General features: G+C 42.6%; 1 protein-coding gene and 1 pseudogene across 2 annotated transcripts in view; one reads left to right on the top strand and one right to left on the bottom strand.

The window, feature by feature from the left end:
• ascc3 (activating signal cointegrator 1 complex subunit 3) overlaps positions 1-15,994 on the bottom strand; it is a 619,273-nt gene that overhangs the window by 430,605 nt on the left and 172,674 nt on the right. The window lies entirely within an intron of this gene.
• LOC121278009 lies at positions 5,686-6,041 on the top strand (annotated as a pseudogene).

Raw genomic sequence — 15,994 nt, 5'->3', positions numbered from 1 at the left:
CCTACACCACAGGGACTGCAACAGTTCAAGGAAGTAGCTCACCACCACCTTCTCAAGGGCAATTAGGGATGGACAACAAATGCTGGCCTAGCCAGCGAAGCCCAAATCCCTTGAACAAAGAAAAAAAAAGACTTCTTTGGAACTGAACTTCGGAATTATTTTATTGCACACCAGTTATTGATTCCTGTTAATACTAATTAATTCATATGTTATCATATCTAATATTTCCATGATAATCAATGCTACAGCTTTCATTTCTTCATCCAATAAATATAAATCAGTTAATTATGCTGCTTATAAGACTACAGGCCCTTAATAAAATTTCTGAAATTATAACATTAATCTAATATGCCCTTGTAGGCATGAGGAAGGTGGACACATGCAATTACAGCAGTTCAAATTCTGATTTAGCTGCAGTGTTGCCAACTGGAAAACAAGTAAATGCAAAATGAATGCGGTCACAGCCACTGACCAGCAAGAACATACTTTGTCCATAAATTAAATGCAAAAGAAGCTGATGGTTTTGACATGTGCCTTGCCTCTCCAGGATTACTTGTTTCATCATAGCTGTTAAACCCACTTTCTTGAAAGCACTCAACTACCGATGCCGATGGAATAACATAACATTTCTCAAACTCATTTACATTTTATTCATCACTGTAAACAGTTAAATCAGTTAATTGTCAGTAGCTCATTTGCACTTAAACTATCTGTGGTAAAGATATGGCCAGATGAGCAGATTTTCAAAAAATTGTTTTCATATAGTTCTGCAACCTTGAACAAATTGACTTACGCACAGAGGAGATGTCAGCAGGAGAAAACACGCACGAGTATAGAGATTTTCACTAGAGGCTCAAAAAATAGCGCTGGTTTCCCAAAACAGTTTCAGTTCAAAATATACATTGAGGGCAGCAAGGTAAAAAAAAACAAAATTTCTTTGCTTTACTAATATGTTTGTGATAGAAACAGATATGTGGCAAATTTAGTATGTAAAAGTTTTACTTTCCTGTAGAGTCCCACCTCCTAATAGAAAATCATTAGTTTTATTTTGCACATAAACATAAAACTTCAGCTGTCCTGTTTACTTATTTGAACAGGGCATATGTAAAATTTGTAAAACTAATTCCAAATTGCAATGGCTTTCTCTGTGTTACTCTCTTTTAAAGCTCAGTATTCTACCCTCAATCGTAGAAACACTATTGTTATTTGTTCACATAAATTGCCTATTTCAGAAGTAATGAAAATAAGCTGCTCAAGATGCATGCTCCAGAAAAGGGAAGGTGTGATATTTTTTCAGATTGTAACAAAATTCCCCAAGGCTCTGCAGATTCGCATAAGGAGACATTGGGCCAGATGATGGGACTTGGTGCAAGTCAGGACATAGGTAGCAAAGGTTTTTTTATTCATTTATGGGATGTGGGCATCACTGGCGAGGCCAGCATTTATTGCCCACCCCTAATTGCCCTTGAGAAGGTGGTGGTGAACTGTCTTCTTGGTTGTTCCAGTCCATGTGGTGTAGGTACACCCAGAGTGCTGTTAGGGAGAGAGTTCAAGGATTTTGATTTCTGAATGACCTCAAGTTTGTGGAGCATAGAATTAGAGGGGGCAACCAGGGGTACGTTAGGGTAGTCAATTCTAGAGGTAACAAAGGTATGGGTGACTTTCTCCGCAGAAGATAAGTGGAGATACGGGCAGAGTGCAGCGATGTTATGGAAGTGCAGGCAGTCTTAGTGGTGGTGTGGGTATGCGGTGGAAAGCTCATCTCAGAATCAAATATAAAATAAATAATAACAAGTATCAAATATAACATCAAGGTTGTGAACAGCTTGGTTCTGTCACAGATAGATAGTTGCTATGGAGAGGGGCAAAATGGATGGCAAGAGGATGAGGTTTATAATGGGGACTGAAGACAGTTAAAAAGACACAACTAGTTGCAGGCATTATGCTTCTCATACAGCAGACACTTTCCTCTAGAGTACCAGGGGAAAAGGTGCTTGGAGCTTGACCTAAGTCTTCCTTTTACATGCAGTAGTAAAATGCCTAAATGTAATTTGTCTTAAATTTGCCCTGTGTTCCAATTAGTGCTGTAATGTTTTACAATTTACAATTTGAGGTTTACAATTTGATGAAAGTCATATTCATTATAATTTACTGTTTAGATATTTTAAATCTTTTAGTCTACAGATTAAAGCAATCAAAATCCCAGCTATTCCACCTTAATCTATGAAATCAAACAAAATAAAATTCAGTGAAAAAATATATATCATGGAGAACATTACAAGTCATAATTTACAGGGTGTTTACATGGACAAACAAAATTCTAATGGCTACCTATGGTATAGCCAAGCACTGAATCTCTGCTCCCACTGCCTGCATAAAAAAACAATGAGATTAAACAGACTCACATGAACCCCAAAGGTTGAAGAGTGACATTTAAGTTTTTGGTAAGAACTCAAACTGTGGCGAAAGAATATTCTCATTGGAAGGAAAAGCAGACACAACTTACTTTGGCTTTAAAACCACAAAGGTTCCTGGTACTGAACAGTAAAAGAGCAGCGAACAGTTCAAAAATTCACCCACAGAATGTTAATGGAGGTCATGGGGAAATTCCAAAGGTTTCAATAAGACAAGTAATGTGAATCAAGTAAGAGGCAACATCTGCTTTTCAAGGTGTTTGCCCAGGCTCAAAGTTTGCTGGGGCAAAACATCTTACAGTGGCTTTGGTAGTTAGCAAACTCAGCTCAAAAAGATTTTGCCCACAAAGTTGCTGGAAGTGTGCACTGACAATGCCAAAGGCAACAGGGTTTCTGGGACCTTGTTGAACAATGGGGTGAATTGTGAACCTTCTTAACCTTGAACGTGTTGTCACCTCCCAACTCGGTTCCCATCTTTCGCAGAACTTCATGTTCGAACAGCTCCAATGAGGTTTCCAACCCTGGCGCAGTGCTGAAACAGCTCTCAGCAAAGACACAAAAGCCAGCTTATGTGACTGTGACAAAAGGTAAATTTTTCCTCCTCATTCTTCTCGATCCATCTGCAGCCTTTGCCACAATTGACCACACCAACCTTCCTCCAACACCTCTCCAATATTGTCCAGCTGGGTGGAACTGCTCTCACCTGGTTCCATTCTTATCCATCTAATTGTAGCCAGAATGTTACTTGCAATGGCTTCTCTTCCTGCTCCCGTATCATTACTTCTGGTGTCCCCCAAGGACGTATCTTGTTCCCCATCTAAATGCTGTCCCTTGGCGTTATCATCCTAAAGCACAGCATTACTTTTTACATGTATGCTGACAACCAACTCCACTTCAACACCACCTCTCTCGATTACTCCACTTTTGCTAAATTATCAGACTGCATATCCAACATCCAATACTGGATGAACAGAAATTTCCTCCAATTAAATATTGGGAAGACTGAAGCCATTGTTTTTGGTCCACTCCAAATTTCATTCCCGAGTTATTGATTCCTTCCCTCTGATAGACAATAGTATGATGCTAAACCAGTCTGTTTGCAACCTTGGTGCCACATTTGACCTAATATTTGTGCCATCACTAAAACCACCTATTTCCACTTCCATAACATCTGCTGCTGAAACCCACATGTTACCTCTGGACTCGACTATCCCAATGAATCCTGGCTGGTCTCCCACATTCTAGCCTCTGTAAACTTGAGGTCATCCAAAACTCTGCTGCCCGTGTCTTAACTTACATTAAGTGCCATTCACCTATCACCCCATGCCCACTTACCTACATTAGCTCCTGGTCATGCAACTGTCATGATTTTAAAATTCTCATCCTTGTTTTCAAATCGCTAGTGCTGACCTCCCTGTTAAAGGTACTATATAAATATGAGCTGTTTGAATATAGGGATTTAAGGATTGAGAAAGAAACAGGGGGAGGACAGAGGAGGAGAGTGACTTCAATGTCAAGCCAGATACAGAAAGAGAAATAAAGAGAGGATGCATTAAGAGGGAGGCAGAAAAAAAAACGACCGAAAGGAAAAGTAGAAGAAAATAATGTAAATTTTAAAATTTCACACTGAAAAAATTTCTAACAATTCGATGCCTGAAGGAATGAGATTCCTTTTCACTTTCCAGGCAGAGGTCCATTTGCAGTCATTAACAATAATCACACTGTTAAAAGGGTACGTGTGATATTAATTACAAGTTAACTTTCTGTGACGTCTTTAATAGACAATTAAGGTGCAAATGCAGCAACCTCATGGGGGGAGAATTTTGGGCGGGAGTGGGCACAGGCAGGCGCACAGTCGATCGCCGCTGCAATCGACTGCACGCTGCCATGCTACGTGGGCGGGCTGGAAGCGCTGAGGCGCAGGTTGAGTCGGGGCCTGCATTTTTTCGCGCATGCGTGCGAAAGAGCGCAGAAAACTCCCTGAGGCACAGAGCTGCCTCAGGAAGATTATTAACATTTTTAAAAATCAAAGTAAAGGAAAAAAAATTAAAGACATGTCTCCTCATGTGACAGTGTCACATGAGCTGGGACATGTCTATGAATTTAATTAAAATTTTCTATTAATGTTTTAAAACATTCATGAAACCTCATCCCCCCCTTGGATGAGATCTCATGATAAATGCGAAGGCCGCCTGGACTCTTCGCCTGCCTGCCAGCCTTAAGGTTGGACAGACAGCTCAGTTAACTATTGCAATTGGAATTTAAATGGCCTTAAAAGGCCCTTGACAGTTCGGCGGGTGCTCAGCCGACTCCGGTGCGCACCCACTGAACTGAATATCTGAATGACGCATGGTGACGTCGCACGTCATTTTACCCGAAGATTCTGCCCATGAAAATCATGGAAAGGTTGAGTGTGAATACTGTTTTCGCAAAGCTAACAGGGAGCAGCATAAATACACAATTCACAGGGTACTTCTTCTTCGCTACAAGTTTCTGGACGATTTGTGCATTAACGACTTCATGCATCGTTCACGTCATTATTTCTTCAGTGAATTGTGGGCTATTAATATAATTTTTAACATTAAAATTATGTTGAATTAAAAGTCAAACCCAAAATAACACCATTTAATGCACAATTTCATTCAGTGACCTTGTACTAGTCACATTCTCATTATAACTCTTATTTACAATAAAGATCCTTGGCTAACTAACTTATCTGTTATCTATATAATTGCAATGTTTTACTTGTAATGGGCATGGAGTTTCTGCTCAGGGGACAATTGACAAAATGTCCCCAGAATGCACTGGTAGTTTTGCCAGGGTGTTGTTATCCTCAAGTATCCATGCAAACTCATTAGCTTAAGTCAGAACATAAAATCTCCCATGACCCAGTGAATCAATCAGCGTATCATAATCAATTTGTACTGAAACACAGCATTCTCTGCTAGTGCCATTGCCAGCAAATGAGCCATTCTTCAACTATTTGATTTAATTCAGTTAGTCTTATTTTTCAATTAACTCCTTTGATCTACCCTTGATACACAAGACCTGTAACTAACAGTCAATTGAAGTTATACAGGTGTGCCCTGCTCTATCGTAATTGCTTAAACATAGGCTAATGTAAACTGATTTTAAAGTAATTACAGTAGCATCAGGAAAAGCATAACAGGGGCAGGCTTTAATTGACTATTGTCCAATGCAGGTACAGGTGATTAACAGTGGATTCATGTGACTATGGATATCTTCCCTGTGCCATAACAAGGGAGTAGAAATGATGATCAGTTATCCTATGGCAGTTGGCCTGCGCAAAGGTCATCCCCTCACCAAGAATGAGACTGGCCCAAGGCAGTGCCATAGAAGAGGGCGCCTAACCAACACACCAAGTTTGTCAGAGATCTAATCCGTGAGGTTCCGTGGTTTTGCTCCCTAAGAAAGGCGTGCAATTAAATTGCTGAAGGTCTCTAAAGACAAGCGTGCACTCAAATTCATCAAAAGGAAAGCTGGCACTCACATCTGTGCAAAGAGGAAGAGAGAAGAACTCAGCAATGTGCTGGCAGCAATGAGAAAGGCAGCTGCAAAGAAAGATTGATCTGTACAAAGTTGCTACCATTAAAATTATTTCAAAATTAAAAACTGGGTGCTGGGTCGGGGGGGGGGGGGGGGGGGGGGGGGGGCAAGATTCACAAAATAAACTACGTTTTCTTAAATAAATAAATAAAATCTGGGTGCAATATTATAAACACCACAGAACAGGCCCAATCGGTGGAAATGCTCTGTGACAACCTGTGGGCACGGCCAGTTTTGTGGCAGGATTAGGGCTATTCTGGTGCAAATGTAGCAACTCACAAGGAGGTTGAGGGGGAGCTATCGTTTCCTTGAGACTACCGGTGGAACAGTGCAAACCATCCAGCTGTTTGTGACGCAAAGGGTATCTCTTCCTCACTACAATTCACACATTAATAACAGCGTTAGCATCAAGCTCACCATTATTTTAATAGCAAATTATGCTCCAATTTTATTTGACATGATAAACACAGGCTTAAGGTCAGTGCAGATTATGCAGCCTAGAAGGAAAAAAAAAGCATGGATCTTGTCACTGACCCATTGTTAAAATATTGAGTTAAGCATTCAGAGGGCAAAAACAAATGTAGATAACTTGACAGCTGTTAAGGATCATAAGTTAGATAAGATGCTGGCAGTCTCAACCTACTCTCCTGTGTCTGCAAATTCACATTGTGCACCTACACAGATTCAGCACCCTCAGCTGAAAAGTGTGCAGTGGAAATGTTACTTGACACAGGAGTGAGGGATGCCTCACATTTCATCCGACCTCCAGCCACACCTGATTTGAAAAAGCACTAATTACTGTCAATCACAAGAAAAATTAGGAGAGAGAGAAGTAGCCTTTACCATGAGTGATTTTGTTCTGCAATGAGTTTGGGGGTTTGTGGGGGTGGGGGGGGTATAGGCAACCTTCAATACATTAAGGTGATACAAATAAGTGCATTTAAAAGATTAATAAGTTACTACTTGCTCGATAACTCCAATATTTCTATATCATCAGACTGCTTGCCCATCCAGTCCTGGATGAACATAAATACTGGGAATATCGAACCTTTCTCTTCATAAACTCTTATAAACTCTGTTCCCTAGTTACTAGTTATATCCCTCTCTGGCTACTGTCTGTTAGCAACGTTGGTGTCATATTTGAACCCAAGATGAGCTCCCAACTATGGCGGAAAAGTCCGTGCCCGCTGGCATTGGGCGTGTTCGGTGGCGTAAACAGATATTATGGCAAGAAGGCCAAAAACCGGTTTCACAAGGTCATGAAACCAGTTTGCGATCGCCAGCACAGTCCGGCGATGGCGGGTCGTGGCTCTCGCCATCCGACGTTGGGAACCTCATTGTAATACATCTGTACATCATTATAAGGTTAGCCCGCCGGATTCATTCCCCCCCCATGCTGGATCGTCCAATCATCATGCCAATGTGTTTCACAACAGCACATAAGCAACATGCACCCGGCGAGCTGCACTTTGCTCAGGATTTTGAGGTTTGTTTTCCTACCTTGCTTCAGGTACATTCGTAAGCATCAGCACCAGTCTTCACAGACAGCACCACATCACTTTTAGGGGAGCTCATGGGCAGGTCCCTATCTACCAGCCAGCCATAGGGTGGGGGTGGCATTGTATGGCTGCAGGGAAAGGTTTGCTTGGGGAAGGGGGAGAAGTGGCCTCAGGCAAGAGAAGATGGATGAGGGCTGTACTGGGAAAGGGGGATATCCCAGAGTTTGTGTGGGGGTACAAGTTAATCTGTGCAAGTGGCCTTGAGATAGTAAGGGTTGGGGAGGCAGTCTCCAGAGGAGATGAGGCCAGATGGAGATGTGAGTGTGTGTGTAAAAGATTGAGCGGTGGTGTCCCTTGAGTTAGCGGTGAGTGAGGTGCCAGTGAATGTGTGAGGGGCTTGAGTGTGTGAGTTTAAAGTGACGAGATGGTTGCCTTACCCTAGCAGCACAGATGAGGTCATTCATCCTCTATCTACAGTAGATGGCCAAGCTCCTCTGTGCCGTATTGCACTGATCACCACTGCCATCGCCAACCAAGCCAGAGTGGTAATGTTGCTGCCCCTCCTGCGGCCAGAGCAGGTATAGAGGATATCAGGGCGGGCCTCCAAGATGTCCAAAAGACACCTTGGAGGCCCGCATCAATAAACCTGGGGCTGCAGTCTTTTTGCCTTTCAGGGCCATCCTGTCTTCGAGAACTGGAAGCACTGAGAGGTGTGCACGCAGCTGCACTTAAAATATGGTGCCCAGCATGCTGAAGCGGTGAGGTGATGGCGTGGCAAGTGAATGGGAGCTTGCCCGCCATGGAAACTGCGTATTTTCCAGGAATGTATAATTAAGGCAGAGGATTTGGGACAAAAGCCACCATTGCACCTGGCATGTAAAACAACTTTTTACCCATCCGCTCCTGCATTTAGTGTAAATCCGGGATGATTCCACCCCACATATCTGCACCATCACTAAAGCTGCCTATTACCACCTCTGTAAAATTGCCCATCTCACTCATATGCTGCTGAAACGCTCACCATGCCTTTATTACGTCTAGATTCTACAATGGCCAATATACTCCTGGCAAGCTTCCTGCATTCTAACCTGCCACTTGTGGTTTTACACCTTTATCCGGTCATTGCTGTGGTGCCAGACATTCCCTTCAGAAATTTTGGCAGTTTGCTTGCCCCCGTCCAGAGATCAAACGCATAAACTTATTCAAATTATTAGCGAAGAAAGTTTTTTATTAATTCATTCGTGGGATGTGGGCATCGTTGGATAGGCCAGCATCTATTGGCTATTCCTAATTACTCTTCACAAGGTGGTAGTGAGCTGCCTTCTTGAACCACTGCAGTTCATGTGGTGTAGGTACACTCACAATGCTGTTAGCGAGGGAGTCCAGAATTTTGACCCAGCGACAGTGAAGGGATGGTGATATATTTCCAAATCAGGATGGTGAGTGGCTTGGAGGGGAACTTCCAGGTGGTGGCGCTCGCATGTCTCTGCTGTCCTTGTCCTTCTAGATGGTACTGGTCCTGGGTTTGGAAGGTGCTGCCTTAGGAGCCTTGGTGAGATTCTACAATGCATCCTGTAGATGGTAAACACTGCTGTCACTGTACACCAGTGGCGGAGGGAGTGAATGTTTGTGGATGTGGTGCCAATCAAGTGGGCTGCTTTGTCCTGGATGGTGTCAAGCTTCTTGAGTGTTGTTGGAACTGCACTTATCCAGGCAGGTGGAGAGTATTCCATCACACTCCTGATGTGCCTTGTAGATGATGGACAGGCTTTGGGGAATCAGGAGGTGAGTTACTCGCTGCAGGATTCTTAGCTTCTGGCCTGCTCTTGTCGCCACAGTATTTATATGGCTAGTTCAGTTCAGTTTCCGATCAATGGTAACCCCCAAGGTGTTGATAGTGGGGGATTCAGCAATGGTAACTCCATTGAATGTCAAGGGCCAATGGTTAGATTCTCTCTTGCTGGAGATGGTCATTGCCTGGCATTTGTGTGGCGTGAATGTTCCTGATGAGCCCAAGCCTGGATATTGTCCAGGTCTTTCTGCATTTGGACATGGAATGCTTTGGTATTTGAGGTGTTGCGAATTGTGCAATCAACAGCGAACATCCCCAGTTCGGACCTTATGATGGAGGGAAGGTCATTGATGAAGCAGCTGATGATGGTCAGGCCTAGGACACTACCCAGAGAAACTCCTGGAACTGAGATGATTGACCTCCGGCAACCATAACCATCTTCCTTTGTGCTAGGTATGACTCCACCCAGCAGAGAGTTTTCCCCCTGATTCTCATTGACTTTCAGTTTTGCTAGAGCTCCTTGATGTCACACTCATCAAATGCTGCCTTGATGTCAAGGACAGTCACTCCCACCTCACCTCTGGAGTTCAGCTCTTTTGTCCATGTTTGAATCAGGGCAGGAGCTGAGTGACCATGGCAGAACCCAAACTGAGCATCAGCGAGCAGGTTATTTCTAAGCAAGTGCTGTTTGATAGCACTGTTGATGACCCCTTCCATCACTTTACTGATGATCAAAAGTAGACTGATGGGACGGTAATTGGTCAGGTTGTATTTGTCCTGCTTTTTGTGCACAGGACATACCTGGGCAATTTTCCACATTTCCGGGATAGATGCCAATGTTGTAGCTGTATAGGAACAGCCTGGTTAAGGACGTGGCCAGTTCTGGAGCACAAGTCTTCAGTACTGTTGCTGGAATATTGTCAGGGCCCATAGCCTTTGCTGTATCCAGTGCCTTTAGCTGTTTTTTAATATCACATGGAGTGAATCGAATTGGCTGAAAACTCACATCTGTGATGTTGGGGAGATCCAGAGGAGGCCTAGATGGATCATCCATTTAGCACATCTGGCTGAAGATTGTTGCAAATGCTTCAGCCTTATCTTTTGCACTGATGTGCTGGGCTCCCCATCATTGAGGATGGGAATATTTGCAGAGCCTCCTCCTCCAGTGAAATGTTTAATTGTCCACCACCATTCACCACCAAACACTGGATGTGTCAGAACTGCATTGCTTCGAACTAATCCGCTGGTTGTGGAATCGCTTAGCTCTGTCTATCACTTACTGTTTATGCTGTTGGCATGCAAGTAGTCCTCTGTTATAGCTTCACTGGGTTGACATCTCATTTTTAGTTATACCTGGTGCTGCTCCTGGAATGCCCTCCTGCACTCTTCACTGAACCAGGGTTGATCCCCTGGCTTGGTGGTAACGGTAGAATGAGGGATATGCCGGGTCATGAGGTTACAGATTGTGGTTGAGTACAATTCTGCTGCTGCTGATGGCCCACAGCACCTAATGGCTGCCCAGTCTTAAGCTGCTAGATCTTTCAAAATCTATCCTACTTAACATGGTGGTAGTGCCATACAATATGATGGAAGGTATCCTCAATATGAAGACAGGACTTCGTCTCCACAAGGATTGTGTGGTGGTCATCCCTGCCGATACTGTTGTGGACAGATACAACTGGGGCAGGCAGCCTGGCGAGGTTGACATTAAGTTTGTTTCTCCCTCTTGTTGATTCTCTCACCACTTGCCGCAGACCCAGTCTAGCAGCTATATCCTTTAGGACTCAGCCTGCTGAGTGGTGCTACCGAGCCACTCTTGGTGATGGACAAGTCCGTCAGCTAGGGTGCATTCTTTGCCCTTGCCACCCTCAGTGCTTCCTCCAAGTGATGTTCAACGTGGAGAAGTACTGATTCATCAGCCTGGGGGTGCTGGCTCCTCAGTTTCTCTCTCAACCAAATACTGTTGAGCTCAGAATGGCCTTTTCCAATCCACAAGAAGTAGAGTCAGTTAAACAGAAAGAAAGACGGACAAAGAGAGAGACAGATAGACAGGCAGACAGTGTAAGAGAGAGGGAGAAAGGGAGGGAGGCCAACAGCAAGATTCAGGTTTTCAAAGTAAGTGTGAGAGAAGCATGGAGAGAGATGGGTATCAAAGAGTAGCAGATGAACAAAGACAGAAAAGCAGAGTGGATAACAAACAGAGGTTTTTTAAAGATAATTTGTGCCTGAGCTACACTTGATGCAATAAGGGCCTCTGAAATAACCAAGGCCGACGGGAAAAAATATTTTAATCACAATTTTTCCAATGGGAAGTACTTTGAACATTGCTTCTCCTTATATCAGTTATTTGTGTTTGGAACCTAGTGTCTAGACTGAAAAAAAAGCCTCATAAGCTTTTATTCATAATACCAAACCAGGTGTTACTTTTTCAGAATTGAAAAATACAATCTTTGAGCTCTGCTAAACAGTGCTATCTGCCAGCTTGTGGAATATGATCACAGTTTAATCAATACTTCTGAAAATCAGAGAACGAATCCAGATCATCTGTATTAATTTAAGCATGAACTAATTCCATAAATGAAATAATGTAGATTAATTACTATATTTATTAATTACAAGGACAATTCATCAGGCATGGAAAATTTTCCAGCTGCTCTTTGGCAGGCTTCCCAGCAACAAGTGCAGTCAAATTCATGAAATGTTTGTGCTAGTTATGCTGATTTCCAACTGCATGTTATGTCAAGCACATATGCAATTAGGCAAAATAACAACAAAACACCAATACAATAGTTCCTTAAGAAAAAAACATTTCCCTTAAGTTTATCATTAGAATAAAAACTTAGGAAACAATCAACATGGATCCAAAAGAGGAAGATTCTGCCTGAACAATCTCCTGGATTTCAGTGGCAAAGTCACAACCCAAGACCATAAGACATAGAAACAGAAGTAGGCCATTAGGCCCATCGAGTCTGCTCCGCCATTCAATGAGATCATGGTTGATCTGATAATCCTCAACTCTACTTTCCTCCTTTTTCCCCATAACCCTTGATTCCCTTACTGATTAAAAATCTGTCTATCTCAGCCTTGAATATACTTAACGACCCAGCCTTTACAGCCCTCTGCACTAAAGAATTCCACAGATTGACACACCCAGAGAAGAAATTCCTCCTCATCTGTGTTTTAAATCAGTGAACCCTTACTCTGAGATTATGCCCTCTGCTCCTAGACTCTCCCACAAGGGGAAACAACCTCTCAGCATCTACACTGTCAAGCCCCCTAAGAATCTTATATGTTTCAATGAGGTCACCTCTTATTCTTCTAAACTCCAATGAGTACAGACACAACCTACTCAATCTCTCCTAGTAAGAAAATCCCTCCATTCCCAGGGACAACCTAGCGAACCTTCTCTAGGCTGCCTCCAATCCCAGTATATCCTTCCTTAGTTAAAGGGACCAAAACTGATCGCAGTATTCTAGGTGTGGTCTAACTAGTGCCTTGTATTGTTTTAGCAAGACTTCCCTATTTTTATACTCTGTTCCCTTTGAATAAAAAGCCAACATTCCATTTGAGATGGTGAATGTGGGTCTTCTTGGACAGCTCAAAGTTTGATCCAACTGAGTGGCCAGTTAAGCCACTTCAGAGGGCAATTAATAATCAACCTTGTGAGTGGAGATTGGAAATCATATATACAAACATTACATATTCTATACCAAATTGGGTAACAATAACAAGCTTTCCTTCCCTAAAGGACATTGGTGAATAAATTCATTTTTGATACCAATTGAATAGCTTCATGGTCACTTTCCTAATTAACAGCTTTTTATTTCAAACTAGACTTCTCAAAGTGCTGTGGCAGGAACAATCTGATTACAGGGATTACTGGTCCAGTTACATAACCAGTACAGGGAGAACAAAGAGAGCCGAGTGAAAGTGGAGACAGTAAGCCTGAGGGAAAACAGTGTACGAAAAAAGTGGGAGAAAAAAGCGGGAGAACCAGAGGCAGAGTCAATGACAGTTGGCAGAGCAAATCTGAGGCGAAGCAGTGCAAGAGGACTGTCATTAGCTATTAATGTACATTATATTTTGGAAAATATTCTTCTTTTAAAATAGAGGTTTAGTGTGTGGGTGTGTCTTAATAGGTTTAAAGCCAGTTAGTCTGGGTGCTTTGATGGGTACTAGTTTTGATATGTAAGAGAGATATTGGGCACTTTCATTTCTGAAAACAACACTCAAGAAGTGGGGTAAAAACTGATGCCTATCTAGCAGCTACAAAGCCATATGTTTATATTACTAATAAAGTTGGTACTATGAAAGGGGTTTTATCGTGAGAGAGTTTTAGTTCAGAGGTTGTTGATACAATGAGAATTAACATTCAATGACAGTGGTAGGCATAACAAGACAACCGTTTTAGATGTGCGGAGCAGAAGCAATATGAGATCAAAAGGCAGCTGTAAGCATCCAACTGGGCTCCACAGCAACCAAAGTGAAGAGAATCTCATTTTGAATTCCTAAGGAGAAAATGCCTTGCCTGGTGTCTGGTTAAGTCTATGGTTGCTGTTGCCTCAATGGAGATTAGTCTGGGAATTTGTTAAAAGTTATGATAGTAGTAATTTGTAGCTATGTGTATATATATTTTTAACCTGAGTAAATTAATAAAATGTTTCATTTAGTTTAATGCAAAACCTCGAGAACTGATGGTCTGATTCCTGAATTTAGAATCGCAACTCAAACATAACACTTAAAATTATAGGTTATGACAGTTGTTTCAAGTTTCCCTCTGGGATTTTTAAATAGCTCCACTTTACCAACCGACAAAGTCAGAGTCAGAGAATTAGCTGAATGCAGAATATTGAGAGAGAGATTCATAAGTGATATAACTGCCAGGGAGGGAACAGACTGGTGAATAACAGATGAATATTCAGCTTGTTTTCATTAAACAGTTCATTAAACAGGAGCTCCAGGTCATCATATCTGGGGGGTACCCCAAAGATGCGCTGGAGACTCCAACACCACCCACACTCCCCTCTCCCCAAGAAAGACCAGCAAGGATTGCAAAGCAATTGTTCCAGAAGCTCAAACCTCCACAGGGCAATTGCCCTGCAACAAGAGCCATCCAAAAGTACAATATAATTCACAAACTTCAAATGATTCCGACTGTTTGAAAGTAATAGTTACCCAGAAAATGTTAGAAGAATTAAAATAACTTCTGATTTCTGGGTAACTATAGCACTGACCACCACCCCTCACCTCACCACACCCCGAGCCCAGGTGAACCTCCACAGGGCCACCCTCCCAAACCCCCATGGGACCCCCCCCCAATTATACCCCTTCCACAGGGCCCGCTCCCACAGCCCCAACCCCCAACAGAACACCTGACTGCCCTCCCCAACCTGACTAAACGCCCCCAGCCTACGACTACCCCCTCAACTATAGTCCCCAACTACAACCCCCAACTACTCCCACCCCCTGACTATACCCCTCACCCTCCAGCTACTACCCCCACTGACCCCCCCGACCTCTCACCCCACCAGCTACCCTTCTGACTACCCTCCCCACTGACCCCTCCCCCCCCACCCCATTCCTCAATCCTATCCATATTACCTTCTCCCTGGCTTCTCAAAGTGGCTGGACCTTTAAACTTACCTGCTTTATGACAGCTAGTGAGTCAGAAGGTCAAGCATGAAAGAAGTGGTTTAATTCCCAGGTAAGTAAGAACGGAGTGGCAACCAGAGTTGGATTGCAAGTTACAGGCCAATTTCTATTCCATTTTAATTTAGAGATATATTTTCTCTGCCTTTAATTAACTTCTCACTATTTTACTATCTCACTATTTTAGTATCCCAGTATTTCAGAGGTCAGTTTTGTGGCATTATATAGTTGCGATTTTCTTAGGCTTTTCTACAGAAGTAGTGCAAGAGGAGGGTCTTCAGATTCTCAGGCCATGGGGACTGATTCTGGGGAAAGATTGACAGGTTGCACCTGAACAAAATCACGGCAATGTTCACACTGAGAGTTCAAATAGTACTGCTATGAGGATTTAAACTAATTTGACAGGGGCAGGAGGGTCAGAAAATGGCATAAAGGAGCAGAAATGGGATCAAAAAACAGAAATATAAAGAGCAGTAAAATTTGAAATATCCCAAAAATTGCAGACTGAGAAAAATAGCAAAGGTGACAAAGGAAGTATTAAGTTGTATGTACATTGATGCCCATAGTGTAACCAATAAAGTCAGTGAGCTGCAGACATGTATTGCCATGGGACTGTAGTGTGGTTTCATTGACAAAATCATGGCTCAAACAAGGTTCGTGAATCTAAACAAAGATATATCCCAGTGAGGAAGAAGGATTCAAGGAAGGGGGTAAACCAACCATGGTTAACCAAGTAAGTTAAAGATAGTATCAAATTGAAAGAAAATAAACATACAATGTGGCAAAGATTAGTGCTAAGCCAGAGGATTAGGAAAGTTCTAAAAGCCAACAAAAGATGACAAAAAATAATAAAAGGGGAGAAAATAAACTTTGAAGGTAAGCTAGCAAGTAATGTAAAAATGGACAGTAAGAGCTTCTTTAAATAAATGAAAAGTAAGAGAGAGGCCAAAGTGAACATAGGCCCCTTAGAGAATGATGCAGGGGAAATAATAATGGGGAACCAGGAAATGGCAGAGGAGTTGAATAAATACTTTGCTTCAGCCTTCACGGTAGAAGATACTATAAGCATTCCA

Source organism: Carcharodon carcharias, chromosome 5, assembly GCF_017639515.1.
Source record: "Carcharodon carcharias isolate sCarCar2 chromosome 5, sCarCar2.pri, whole genome shotgun sequence".
NCBI lineage: Eukaryota > Metazoa > Chordata > Chondrichthyes > Lamniformes > Lamnidae > Carcharodon > Carcharodon carcharias.
This window is presented reverse-complemented; position numbering and strand designations above follow the sequence as displayed.